A 14,314-nucleotide genomic window follows, 5' to 3' on the forward strand; every position below is an offset into this window, starting at 1 on the left:
TGTTCTTTGATTATTCCAGATACCAACCATACAAATACATGAATTATGACAGAAGCTACCAAGTAATTGTAAAGATCTAAAGCATCTAATTACTTTTAACTGGAACTGAATATTAGATCTCCCTAGTTTGAACAGTTGTTTGAATAATAAACTCTCACTCTCCTCCTGTATATTCATTCTTCTTTCCAGCTAGTGTCATATCCATCTGGCTGTTGCTACAGTCATCTTCTAGTTCACTTGTCCATGTTTCTATTTTACTGCTTCTTATGTAGAAGGATTTGTCTGAGAACATAATTCCAGTTTAAGTATATTAGATATGGACTGAGCCCACACTGGTACTAGACCTCCTACCCACTTGTTAGCTATGTAACCCTGGGAATTTACTTACTCTTTTCGTGTTCTGGTTTTATTTCTTATGTTTTTGTACATATTTATTGAATAGATGAATGAAAATCAATGAGAAATTTACAGAATTTGGATATAAAAGAAAATGTGACTATAAAAAATCATTATTAGCCCATATCTTAAGGATAAGGTTTACTTTACTTTAAGAAGAGAAAGAGAGGGAGAAGGATAGAGAGAGAGGGATAGAGAGAGGAAGGAGAAAGGAAGACAGAGGGAGAGAGAGAGGAGAGAGAGAGAAGAAAAGATATAATTTAAGAAGTAGAGTGCATGATTTGCATAGAAGAAAGTTGATTTTAGTCCTCAGCACCACGTGGTCCACTGAGCACATCTGGAATGTCTTTGAACACAAAACTAGGAGTAGTATCCCTTGAACATCACTGAGTAAGACCCCAAAAAACAAAAAACAAAAGTAAGGAAAAATTTGGAAAAGATTTAAAAAATAAAGAAAAAGTACCCATCAATATGTTTCACTAGAGATAAATATTCTATTCACATGGAATTAACTGTAAAGTAAAAGTGTAAAATAAAAAAATAAAACAATTTTCTTTCTGCATAGAAAATAATTTAAAATTTTGTAGTCTAAAACCAAATTATTTTTATCAGTTGGTTGTCTCCCACCACCTCATCCCTGTTAGTCTTCAGCATATTTTTAAAGTATATTATGGGTGATTTCACAGTTTTTAAAGTATCCTCTGGTAAGAGTTGAAACATATTAATTTTTTTGTTTTCATTGTAACTCCTATATATTATTGATAACTGTACAATATAATATTTATTTAAAAATTCTTCTAACAATATTGTTATAGTTTTTATCTCTTAGCAGAAATTATCCCATTCTCATTAAAAAAATGAAAAATGCTCATTATCTGAAGAGGATAATCACCGAGTAACAGATTTTATAAGAAAAGGAGAGAATACAGCATTTCTCCTTATCACTTAATAAATGACGATTTTGAAGTCATGCGTTACATGATTTTAAGAAGATCTTATGTTTCTAAGACAGTAGTGGAGTTAAGCAAATCAAGTATGATGTCCCTGTACAGTTCCTTATTGATATCACAAACCCTGGAGTATAAAAATAAGGAAAACCAGTGCTATATACCTGGGATATATAGAGAGGAAAAACAATTTTGATTCTGTAAGTTTCAATAGTATACATGGCATTGTTCTTACCTTAATCAAATTTAATCACATTAAATTAGCCCTAACAAAGAAAATTATCTTTCAGAGTTAAATTCACATCTCTCTGTTTCCCGTGTTCTTTTAATTTTCTTGTACAAAATTCTTATACCATACTCAAACTCCTTCCATGATAAGTATAATCTATTTTTCCATTTTCATAATAGATGTCCAAAGTATACTATATACTATGTCCAAAGTATTCAATATATTATATTCCTTTATTTCTTTTGATGAAATAAATCAATGATACAATATCTTTTATACAACATCTTATAGCTTAATTGAAATAATGATGTAAAATAGGCCTAATTGAACAAATAGTATATAGATCATCAGTGATAACTGAATAAAGGAGAATTTCAATATACCAAAGTGTTTGTGTTGAAACTAAAGCATATAGAACAATTACTGAACTGTTAGGTTAGAAATATGAGTTTAGGAAGAGGGGGTTGTGAATAAGACAGTGTTAATTTATGGGTGATAAAAATAGCATGACTACAATTTTGGCAACAAGGTTTTTGTTTGGGATATTGAAGTTTTTATGATAATAAAGAAAAGTTTAATTTCTGGAGTAGAGTCAGATTAAAAATGGAGTTATTTGATAGAAATTTAAAGTCTATACTCAGTAAAGTCTGCATATAAATTTTTAGTTTGAACATATTTTGCTTTTACACTCTTTTGTAAAACCTTCCTTAATAAACTGAAAATAACTCATGAATGAATTATAACCAGAATCTCTTCATGTTTTGGAAGCTTCATGAATTTATAATGAATTCTATTCTTTGTATTCTGTGTTTGAGTGATGAAAGGGTCAGAAGCACAATTTATAGGTTAAATGATATTAGAGAACTATGCATTGTATGACATATTTCATTAAAGCAGAGGCTATGAGCTGGGGTTTTAACAACCAGGAATTTCACACATCTGACCAACAATCTTGTTCATAATTACTTTTATAATTGCTAAGAATAAGAAAAAAAGGATCTGTGTGCATGCATTTAAAGTTTTACAACTGTAGTTTCTATTCAGAATGGATTTTAGTTGTGAGAGAATGCTATTTCATAAAAAGTGTGAATATAAAATATAGTAATTTTTAATGCTTATAAGTTATAAAAGTTTTGTTGGAACTGTGTCTCAAAAGTACATAGAGGTGTCATGGAAGCAAACTGGAACTGAAATCCTTTTAGGGATTTATCTTTGTTAGGAGCGAGAATACAGTGGGTAGGGCTTTTGCCTTGCATGCAGCTGACCAAGGTTCAATCTCCAGCATCCTATATGGTCCTTCAAGCATTTCTAGGAGTAATTCCTGAGTGTAGAGGCAGGAATAACCCCTGAGAATCACCAGATGTGACCCAAATAGCAATAAATTAATAAATAAGTGAATAAATTTGTCACTACCACTGTTTTCCCATTGTTCATCGATTTGCTCGAGCAGTGCCAGTAACGTCTCCATTGTGAAACTTGTTGATTTTTTGAATTCTGCATAATTACTTGAGAAAACAATCCCAGTGATTTATGCCTTTCTTTTTACTAAATACCACTCCATGAGAGAGACATTGTTGACCAGTTCAATTTTTAATGCATTCTTATTTTTAATACTTAAATAAATATGTATGCTATATGCTGTGACTGGAATACCATGGAAATGTTTTATATTTATTCATAGAATATCTGAATTTGACTTCTTCCTGCTTAATTATCTTGGCAAATCACTTAATTTCAGAGTGAGTTTCTGCCTTTTTCATTTGAAAAATGAAATAGTATTTTCCAAAAAATACTAATACTTGGAATACTTGGAATAGTATTTTCCAAGAAATACTAATTTCTGCCTCCAATAGTGAACCCATGTGTGCTTCTGGAAACACTGTGTTTATTATCAAGTGTTTGGGCCTTCTTATTTAGATATTTTTCTTTCTCTTTTCTTCCCCTCTACCTGTATCTATTCTTCCAAGATTTTTCCCTCCCGCTTTGCTTAATTTTACTTCTAATCTCTATCCATGGTAGGGGGCATAGATAAGAGAAAAATGACAAAGCCTAAGCAATTGATCTTTAAATTTCTAGAACATTGGTTATGATTTAAAAATTGTTTACCTCAATTTTTCACTTTTTATGCAAATGTGTAAGTTTCTTATAAGCACAAGGTGACCATATACTTCTCTGATAGCCTTAGTCTGACTGAAATCAGCATGAGTTCTTTCTAACCTTTCCTTCAAAGCTTGAATAAAAGCCTTGAAAATATGATTTTGTAGAGAGCAGTCATTAGCATAATAATTTTCATAGGGTAGAAACAAAATGATTGGATTATTTCAAATATGTAGCCTGTTTCTAGAAAGTGGAGCTCACTTGCTATTCTTGGATAAGATAATAATTTTCTAGTGGATGTGGCAGTAGAACGAGAAAGTCAGTTGGCTGACAGAAATCTACACTTATGATTTCTGCTGTTCAGCACAAGGTCAATGGTTAATGAAGTCACCACTAGTGGAAATTTGATCGTGGATGAGGTCTCCAATTTTGCCTGTTCTACTACACTCTCAGTGGATGATTCAGCCTAGTCATTACATTAATTTTGTTTCCTCCAGACAGGTACCTGTTTCAGACTGGACTCCCAGGGGATGTAGGTTATGATGCTATAATAGTGCTTATTAGTTACCATTTCAGCAGCACATATTTGTCTCAGAACCAGGATTTAATATTAAGGGTTTTGTTTGTCATGTAGATTAACTTCATAATGGCATACACAGTTTACATTAGCAAGAGTTTTATAGTTGTCTTTATTCATTGATTCCTTAAATAATTCACTCTTCCAATTCATGAATATTCATTGGGCATCTCCTGCATGCTATTATGCTGGGCACTGTAGTTAAGCAGATGGAAAAGAAAAGCAATAACCTTGACTTGAGTTCATAGCCAGGTAAACTGAGGTGCAGGACATTTTACCGATTTATGTAAGTTTAAGAGTTAGTTAATGGATTACCCTGGACTAGAATTTTAGAATTTGAACTATCACCCCACATAGTGCATACTATAACTATGATATTGTCTGATTTTTGTTGTAAAGTCACTTTAAATGTTATGTGGCATGATTAAACATTATGTATTTCCACTAATAGCTTAATATGAAAAATTTAAACAAATATCAGAGCAAATTCAGGTGCATTTATATGAAAGTCACATATACAACAGCCCAGGGAAACCTTTTGCTATGAAAGAAAGGAAGAAAGAAAGAAAGAAAGAAAGAAAGAAAGAAAGAAAGAAAGAAAAGAAATCCCAAAACCTGTTTACATTTGTGCTGTTTTTCTCAGTATTTTCATTTCTGTAAATCTCTGCATAAATAACCTGTCTTTGCTTTCCTCGGAAATGTAGTTTATACTGTGTTTTCTGTGCCACAAACAGATTATGTGAGAAGAAAAATAAATGACACTCTTACTCAAATTGGGACTATGGGATATTTGTTGTCCTCTGACAAAAGCCAAATAAATATTCATAGCATTCTACAAATGGAGTGGAAATTCCATCTCTGCCCCTAGGCTGCCGTCAACTAGGTCACACCAGGCAGTTAGGGATATGTATTGGTTCTTATATGTCTATAGGGAGGTATCCATTTTGGAGTTTGGGTTGGGAAACAGTTTAGGTTGTGGCTTATGTATATTTATTGTACTTGCATTAACTCTCTTGCTGTTCCCATGTGTGAATGGTTGTATCAGTTCATTTTGACAGTATTGGATGAGGCACAAAGCTTTAACCTCTTTTCTCTTGTAATTATATAAACATGTACACTGTACATGGTGACCTGGGAATGCTGATCAGAACATCTGTTATGATAAACGGAACAGTGAATGAGAGTTGATTTTTGAATAGTAAAGTACTAAAAGTCACTCTTCTGATCTGTGGCTTTATGCAAATGGAAATGTTTGAAAATGTTGCAGAAATCTGTCATTCTTTAACTTAACAGAGGTAGGAAGAGCTTGTTTTTCATTGTTCTCACATGGTGCTATTCAACTAGGGAGTTATTTGTCTTTTGGGGAATCAATTAAGTTAACCTTTATAGCAATCTGTACAGTGCTTTTTTGTACAGTGGGTTTAAGCATTCTGGAGCCTGCGGCAGAGTGCCAATTTAAAATAAACATTAATATCAAAATAAGTTTCTTCCTATGAAATCGGCATCACTTCCATATGCACTTGCTAAATTCTGGACTAGGATGGAGCCAAGAATTTTGGGTAAAAATTGATATAATGAGCATCCTTCTCCCAGACTGATTTTGTCAAGGAACATTGTAAACCCACAGGCAGGTAATGAGGTGATTTTGCATTAGAATCTCTTCCCATTCTGATTCCTTTCAAATCCTCTTTACTGCAACTGGACTTGTGATCTTGGCTGCAAACAACAGACACTTTAAACATTATTTTCAAATGAATTAATGTATTTATTTTTCAGATATTTAAAATATATTTAAATTCTTTTTTTCCTGTTGATTTCAGAGTGCCTTTTAATTAAGCAGTGATTTTTATTTTGAATTGCTTATTCTTGGGACCAGATTTCAGCCAAATTGTATCACTGTCCTCCCGTTGTTCATCGATTTGCTCGCGCGGGCGCAGTAACATCTCCATTTTGAGACTTCTTGTTACTGTGTTTGGCATATAGACTCCGTCACAGGGAGCTTGCCAGGCTTTGCCGTGCAGGCAAGATACTCTCGGTAGCTTGCTAGGCTCTCCGAGAGCGGCAGAGGAATTGAACCTGGCTTGGCCAGGCTGGCTGTGCACAAGGCAAATGTCCTACCCCTGTGCTATGACTCCAGCCTTTCAGCCAAATTATTCATACATAAAACAAATAGAGAAAAGAGCTTTCTAGATAAAGAAGCTTAGAGTATGAAAGCACTCCACTCTGCCTGATTTAAGTCATTCACCCATCTAAAACCTGGTCTTTTTTTTTTATTTTTTATTTTTGCTTTTTGGGTCACACCTGTCGATGCTCAGGGCTGACTCCTGGCTCTGCACTCAGGAATCACTCCTGGAGGTGCTCAGGGGACCATATGGGATGCTGGAAATCAAACCCGGGTTGGCCGCGTGCAAGGCATACGCCCTCCTCACTGTGCTATCACTCCAGCGCTAAACCTGATGATTTTTAAATTCACTTTTAAAGTTGTTATTCCGTAGAAGTGAAACTTTTTGTTTCTAGAGTGATGGGCTAAGTTTGTTGAATCTATATTTCCTGTGACTTGGAATATAATCCCTTTTGCTTTCATTCTGTCCAATGCTAAGATCTAAAATTGTATAATATTCCTACCAAATTATTCTATCAAAATTGTTTTCTTTCTATAACTATTTCTCATGGCTGGAGTGATAGCTCAGCGGGTAGGGAATTTGTCTTGCACGCGGCCCACCCGGGTTTGATTCCCAGCATCTCATATGGTTACCCCAAGAACCACCAGGGGTGATTCCTGAGTGCAGAGCCAGGAGTAACTCCTGAGCATTGCCTGGCGTGACACAAAAAAGCCAAAAAGAAATTAAAAATATTTCTCTTATATGTAAAAGTAATCCTTATTTTGAGAAGCTCATAAAATATTCATCATCTCTAATTCTATATTTATGGATATTGTTTTAATATTTTGATCTATTAATGCATGTCAGGTATATTTCTATGAAGACATGCTTATTTTACATATTCACACAAACATGTAAATATAATCAGAAAAATGAAAGGTCTGCTTTGATGTTGATATTCATTTACTTCTAAAAGTTATAATTAATTTGCTCATTTATCTTCAAAACAACCCTTCTGATATGTGATAAAACCAATGTAGTAAGTTTTATAGAAAGTCAGTAATGATTTATAAAGACATTGAATTATATGCATAGTGTTACTCAGTGTAAAGGTTAAAAGAGCTCCAAGTCTAAGCAAACTCCACAAAACTTATTTTTATGCAATACGTACAATCACTTAATCAATTAATTTTCCGTTAATCGTTGATTTGCTCGAGCGGGCACCAGTAACGTCTCCATTTGTCCCTGTCGCGTGCTAGTGTAGCCCAATGGCGTCTGTTCGCTCTAGGAACATGAAGAGCCTCAAACCGATCGTTCATGATCTTGACGAAGAAGTCTGACCATCTGGTAGGTGGGCGGCTACGCGGTCTTTTGACATCCCGTGGAATCCAGTCGGTAACAGCTCTAGTCCAGCGGTCATCTTTAAATCTCATTACGTGACCAGCCCATCTGATTTTTGACACCTTGGCAAATGAGACAGCGTCCCTGATTCTTGATCGTCCACGGATGTTAGAACTCTGGATTCTTTCTCTCATTCGAGTAAAACGTGATATTCCAAGCATAGCTCTTTCAATTCCTCTTTGGGAGACCCGAATAGCATTCTCATTCTGTTTGCGTAGGGCCCAGGTCTCTGAGGCATATGTTAATGCAGGAAGAACAGTCGAATCAAAGAGATGTGCCCGGAGCCGGAGGTTCTTCGTCCTCTTAGCTATTTCTTCGATGCTCTTGAAGGTGTTCCAAGATGCTCTCTTCCTCCTGCGCAGCTTGGGTGCCAGGTCATTAGTCATGTTGACCTCTCGACCTAGGTACACATAGCTATTGCATTCCATTCGGAGATGGTCATTCCGTTGAGAGCGAATGGGGTGTCAGGAACAAGGCTGTTTCTCATAAACATTGTCTTCGTAAGATTCAGCTGTAGTCCTACCTTTCCACACTCACGGTCAAAGTCGGCCAGCATTTGTGCCGCTTGGCTGATGTTTGGTGTTATTAAAACAATGTCATCAGCAAAGCGGAGGTGGTGTAATTGCCGACCATCTATCTTCACTCCCATTCCTTCCCATTCCAGTCGTCGCATGATGTTCTCGAGGGTGGCACTGAAGAGTTTTGGTGAAATGGCATCACCCTGCTGAACCCCTCTCTTGACATCAATGATTACTTCTTTGTAGAATGGTGAGACCCTGGTAGTGAATCCACAATACAGCTCACAGAGGAACTTGATGTATTGGGCTTGAATGCCCTGATTGGCTAGGGCTTCAATGACCACTTCCGTCTCAACAGAATCAAAGGCCTTCTTTAAATCAATGAACATTAGACAGAGCAGCATCTTGAACTTCCGAGAAACCTCAATGAGCTTGGTTATCATGTGGATATGGTCGATGGTTGTCCTCCATCTAGTGTTCTGTCAATCCTATTTAGGATGACTCGAGTGAACAACTTGTAGATGACAGACAATAGGCGGATCGGGCGATAGTTGCCATGTCCACTTGCCAACATACCAAATTCCACAGAATGGATATGTCATTCCCAATGTTCTCCCTTCCGAAATCCAACACGCCATTTCATCAGTAAAGAAACGAACAGCACCCGGCCCAGACAAGGTCAGACCTGAACACCTGAAGAACCTGCAGTTAGTACTCATCAATACACTGGCTTGGCTCTTCACACGCTACCTGTCTGAATGCAAGGTTCCATCCCAATGGAAAACCAGCAGGACTGTACTACAGTTCAAGAAGGGAGACATCTATGACATTGGCAACTATCGCCCGATCTGCCTATTGTCTGTCAATACATACAATACTTTTGTTTAAAATGTGGTTTTTGACCTGCTATCTATTAGCAATATGTCATGACTATTTTTATGTTAACAGATATGTAACCAGTATTTAGTGATTACTCCCTTGTCCATTGGCAGTATACGTTATTCTTTAGAGCCTATTGCTAGAAGACACATACTTAGTTTTTTTGTTATTTAATAACATAAATACTATGAACATCTTCGAATGCATATTCTGGTATAATTTTCCAGACTTTTCAATATGTAAGTATTTTGCCTTATAGGTTAATACAATGTACCCTACAGAATTACTTGCTCTAAGATTATTTTTTGATCCTTCAGGCCAGTTAAATCATATGACTCTGAGAAATATTTATTGAGTGCCATTTACTCATTGTGTGCCATTCACATTCAACAAATGGCAAGTATAAATGACACTTCATTTTAGTGATGAATTTCAGAAGGATTTTTTTAAAGTTGATAATAGATACACAGTAACCATAGTTTTCTTCTTAGTAGAAGTTTACGGGCAATATTTATTTTAAATGAAAACTGTGTATTTGACTCATCTGTAACACATGTAGAAACATACTTATAGCTATGTCATTTCATTCCACCATTCATTACCCAGCATTTAGCTGTGGCTATATGAAGTCATTGTAAACATTTTGATCAGCATCTAGTTAGAATCCCTATGTAAAACAGAAATAAAATGACTTTCTCCCCAACTCTGTCTCTGGCTTAATGTGGTGGCTGTTTAGGTTTTCTTTATCTCCTGCTTTACTGTCTTTGTTGGTGTATTTCAGTTTTGCGTGCATATTCAAATACATGTACTGTAGCACTGTAGCACTGTCCTTCCATTGTCCATCGATTTGCTCGAGTGGGCCCAGTAATGTCTCCATTGTGAGACTTGTTGTTACTGTGTTTGGTATATTGAATATGGGGAGCTTGCCAGGCTTTGCTGTGCAGTCGAGATACTCTCAGTAGTTTGCCAGGCTCTCTGAGAGGGGTGGTGGAACCCAACCCTGGTCGGCTGTGTACAAGGCAAATGCCCTACCTGCTGTGGTATTGCTCTAGCCCATTCTTTATTATTCTATACTACATTATTCTATATCACAGCTCACATAACCACATTTTTCATAATTAAAATTTTCAGAATGCTTAAAAACATATTTATCTATATTTTAGTTTTATTTTTTTCCTCCCTCCCATTTGCTGTTGTTTTGATGAGCATGGATCACAACACACACAGTTTGTTGTGGTACTTGTCCATTGGTTGTAGTGCTTACTGAGAGTTGCGTATCTTGTTGCAGGTCTTGTGTATGCACTTACCTGGGTCAGGACCAGTTAGTGTGTTACTCACCAACTTTCTGGTTATAGCTCTCACTAGGGATCTCTGTGATTCTCACACATATCCTTGCTGAAATTGACACTCCTAGTCACAGAGTTTTCACACAATGCTTGTGTGTGTGTCTATATATCTGTATCTGTGTCTATCTTTCAGTGTCTTTGCGTGTTTGTGTGTGCTGGGGTGAGTGGTAGGTGCACACTTTAGCTTCAGTGCTCACATACCCCTGGCTCTACGCAGGAGACCACACGTCTTTGGGTTGTGGAATCCTTCATTAGTGTTGCTGGGACCATGCTTATTGCACAAGGGCAGCACTGGAAATTGAACTGACTCTGATAACACAGGAGTGTTTTTGTTGTTGTTTTGTTTTGTTGTTGTTTTGAGTCATCCACAACATTTCTTTTGGAATGAGATGCCTGAAAATAAATTTACTAGTCTTAATTATTTATCTTGCATGTCTTTAATCTTTTGAAAAATACTTTTACTCATTTTTTTAATTTGAATTTTCTAACTTTTTAAATATATTTTGCAAGATATAACATCCATGGATCAGGGTACAGACTAGTTCTAAAAAACAGTAATTTTATATAAATTCGAAGTAACTTTAGAGACAGAGTCCTCTATTCCACAAAATACCCTATTAATATGATATTTGTACTTTTCAAAGAGTTTTAGCAGATCAGTTATATCTTTCCAGATTTCTGTAAAGAGAAACAGAAAAAGATACACACAAGTCACAATTTCTTTGGAATTAGGAAGTAAAATATGTCCTCTGACAAATTCTACAATATTTATTTTTGTTATTTTGATAAACAAAATAAAAGTCTTCAAAGACTTTTCTGAGTGTTGTAATAAAACGTATATCACTAGGTGTTGTTTACAGTACAAAAAAAGGGATGAAAAATGTGCTGCACAGGGGAAGCTTACAATCTCTGTAAATTTTATTAAAAAACAGACTTCACAAAAGACAGGATGAGGTTCTATTCCTAGTTCAGGAATCCTTACATTTTTAGTTATTTCATAATACTTTATGCAAGCTGAAGAGATAGTACAGAAGGCAAGGTACTTGCCTTACATATGCTGATCTACATTCAGTCCCCAGTACAACATGTAGTACCTCAAGCCCTACCTGATTGATCCCTGACCCGAGCAAACAGCCAAGAGTAAGTCCGGAACACAGTCAAGTATGACCCCAAAACAAAAACAAAAACAAAAGGCCCAAAATTTTGATAGACTAATACTAAAATTTTGAAAGTACATATTTTTTAAAGATTTTAAATGTTTTTTTTTCAAAAAGGGGTTAAAACAAAAATTCCCTTATTTCGGGGCTGGAGCGTGTAGTGTGCTTGCTTTGCATGCGGTCAACCCGGGTTCAATCCCCATCACATATGGACCCCTGAGCACCACCAGGAGTAATTCCTGAGTGCAGAGTCAGGAATGACCCTTGTGCATCACCGGCTGTGATGCAAAAAGCCAAAAAATTTCCTTATTTCTTTAGAAAAATAGATGAACAAAAAGTATGTGACTAAGATATAATATTTAATGTTTCATAATTAGACTAGAAAATTTTAAAAAACTATAAATAAATTGTCTTATAATTGATGTTAAAATACATAATTAGGTACTTTTTCAGTTATATTATATTATTATACTATATTATTACTTATTTCTAATGAGTTAAAATATCAACTTGTTAGCTATTTTTATTTTTTCTGGATAAAAATTCAGGCTTCTAAATTTCTCTAAAGTATTTGATAATTGTAGATATGAATTGATGCAAATAAAACATTTTACAGATGAATATGGAAATAATTTTTACATCATGTTCATTTTAATTCCTCTATTTTAATGACATATTATTCCAAACTGAAAACATATACATGCTTGGGTTCAGTAATATTTTGATACAGGATTTCTCGATACATATATTTGGGAAGATAAATAGGTTTTAAAGAGTATGTTGCATTTGTAAAAGACTTACATTTAGCCAAAACTTTCTAGACGATCAGTGTTATGGTATACGCTACCTCCAGTGTTGTCCTGGTGGAATTCTAAGATTTTTCTAAATTTCTCATTTTCAATATGATTTTATCTAGTTCCTTCATTTTGATAATAGAAAAAAAATGATTGAGCAGTTGAGGGGTTACCTCATTCAGTCACACTTTGCCTTTTCTTCTTTTTCCTTTTTTTTCTTTTTATTTAGCTGACCTATTTTTAAAAAAAATCAATATAATTAAAGTGTAAGCTCTTGGCCTTCAAATAGTTGGTGTTATTTATACTGTTTATGTGGTGATTATTCATGTGGCTGCTTTCCCTGGTATCTCAGTTTGATCTGTTCTATTTATATCTTGATATTATTCAAGCATCTGCCTTCCCAATCAGTATGTATTCCTTCTAGGATTTCAATTGCTAGCATTTAAGTAGCCATTTCCCAATTTTCCTCGCAGTATGTAGTGCATCTACTTTAAAATTAATATTATTTGAGTGTGTAATGCCAAGGTTCTCTCTATGATTTTAAGGGCCCATTTGTGGAAAGAAATATCAATGCTATTTCCATCCACTAGCAAAATCTATGTTGGAAACAGTAGGAGGCTTGTAAAGTTAAAAGCTTATTTATTTTTAAAATAAGAAAGCACATTTACATGCCTAAGCACAACCAGTCTTTGTCCAATGGGAGTATGACATAATTCCCTGTAACTTGATTTTAGCTTTTATGTTCATCTAAACTCATATTCTTTATGCTGGACTTTTTCAGCAGCTTCCAATGCCAAATGCCAGAATAAGTTTGAACTAAATTGCATATGATATGAGGAGTAGGATTTGTGCAGCAGTATTTTCCATATTTTCTATAACTGAAGAATTGGAACAATGCTAGAACTTAAAAAAAATCTAGTGACACCAGAGTGATAGTACAGTGGGCAGGTGTTCTATCACTTTTCATGCAACCTACCTAGGCACCAACATATGGTCCCTTGGGCTTGCCAGGAGTGATCCCTGGGCACAGAGCCAGGAGTAAGCCCTGAGAACTGCCAGAGTGGTCTCCCAAAACAAGTTAACAAAAAAATCTGGCATTTTCTTAAGATTAAAACTTTCATGGTCACTAATGTCATAATATTTTTAGTCTGGTTTGACATCTTGACAAAGATGCTAATCTCAATGCTTAAATGAGATTCAGTAGCATTATGTGAACAATAGTTATCTCACTAGAAATATGGCTAAGAGTACTAGAGCCAATTCTTTCATGAAATTACAGGTATCTGTTGCTTCATGAACCAAAGGCCTTAAAGGCAGTGAGGAAGTAATATCTCTAGGTGTAGAGATGAGTCACTGCTCTTCACTTTGGAAAAAGTCACACCTACCCCATGCATTTTATACACAATCTCCTCTAGGGGATCTATGACCTACTTACTCATATTTTCATGGTGTGTCAGTCAATCATGTCTATTTCTGCATGTGTTTTTCTACGTATACATAACTAGATGACAAGGGTATTTCACCTATCAACATTACACAAATACGTTTCTAAATGTTATAGTCTTACTTCATATTGACATAAGACTCTTAAGAATCTTTTTTAGGAAATTGAAATTGTTTACCATGCTGAAAAGGTTATGGTTGTGGAAAAAAAAACAGAAGTAGCAATATTGCCCAGCCATAAATCTTAAGAGAAATAGTAGGCATAGTAATAAAGACATAGTAATAGTAATGAGATCTGTGCCCATATCTATTTTATATCTCTTCTTATGTAATTTCATGTCATAAAAATGAGGATGCTGAACCTGCTTCGATGCCAAAACAAAACTCAATACACCTAGTAAAGCGATTGATTTGGTCTAAGAATTAAA

At 35.2% G+C, this 14,314-nt stretch overlaps 1 protein-coding gene across 5 annotated transcripts in view; it reads left to right on the plus strand.

Annotated features, from left to right (window-relative positions):
• The window catches only part of GRIK2 (glutamate ionotropic receptor kainate type subunit 2), a 672,268-nt gene that overhangs the window by 241,784 nt on the left and 416,170 nt on the right, over nt 1–14,314 (plus strand). The window lies entirely within an intron of this gene.

This window comes from Sorex fumeus, unplaced genomic scaffold, assembly GCF_029834395.1.
Source record: "Sorex fumeus unplaced genomic scaffold, SorFum_2.1 ptg000054l, whole genome shotgun sequence".
Classification (NCBI taxonomy): Eukaryota; Metazoa; Chordata; class Mammalia; order Eulipotyphla; family Soricidae; genus Sorex; species Sorex fumeus.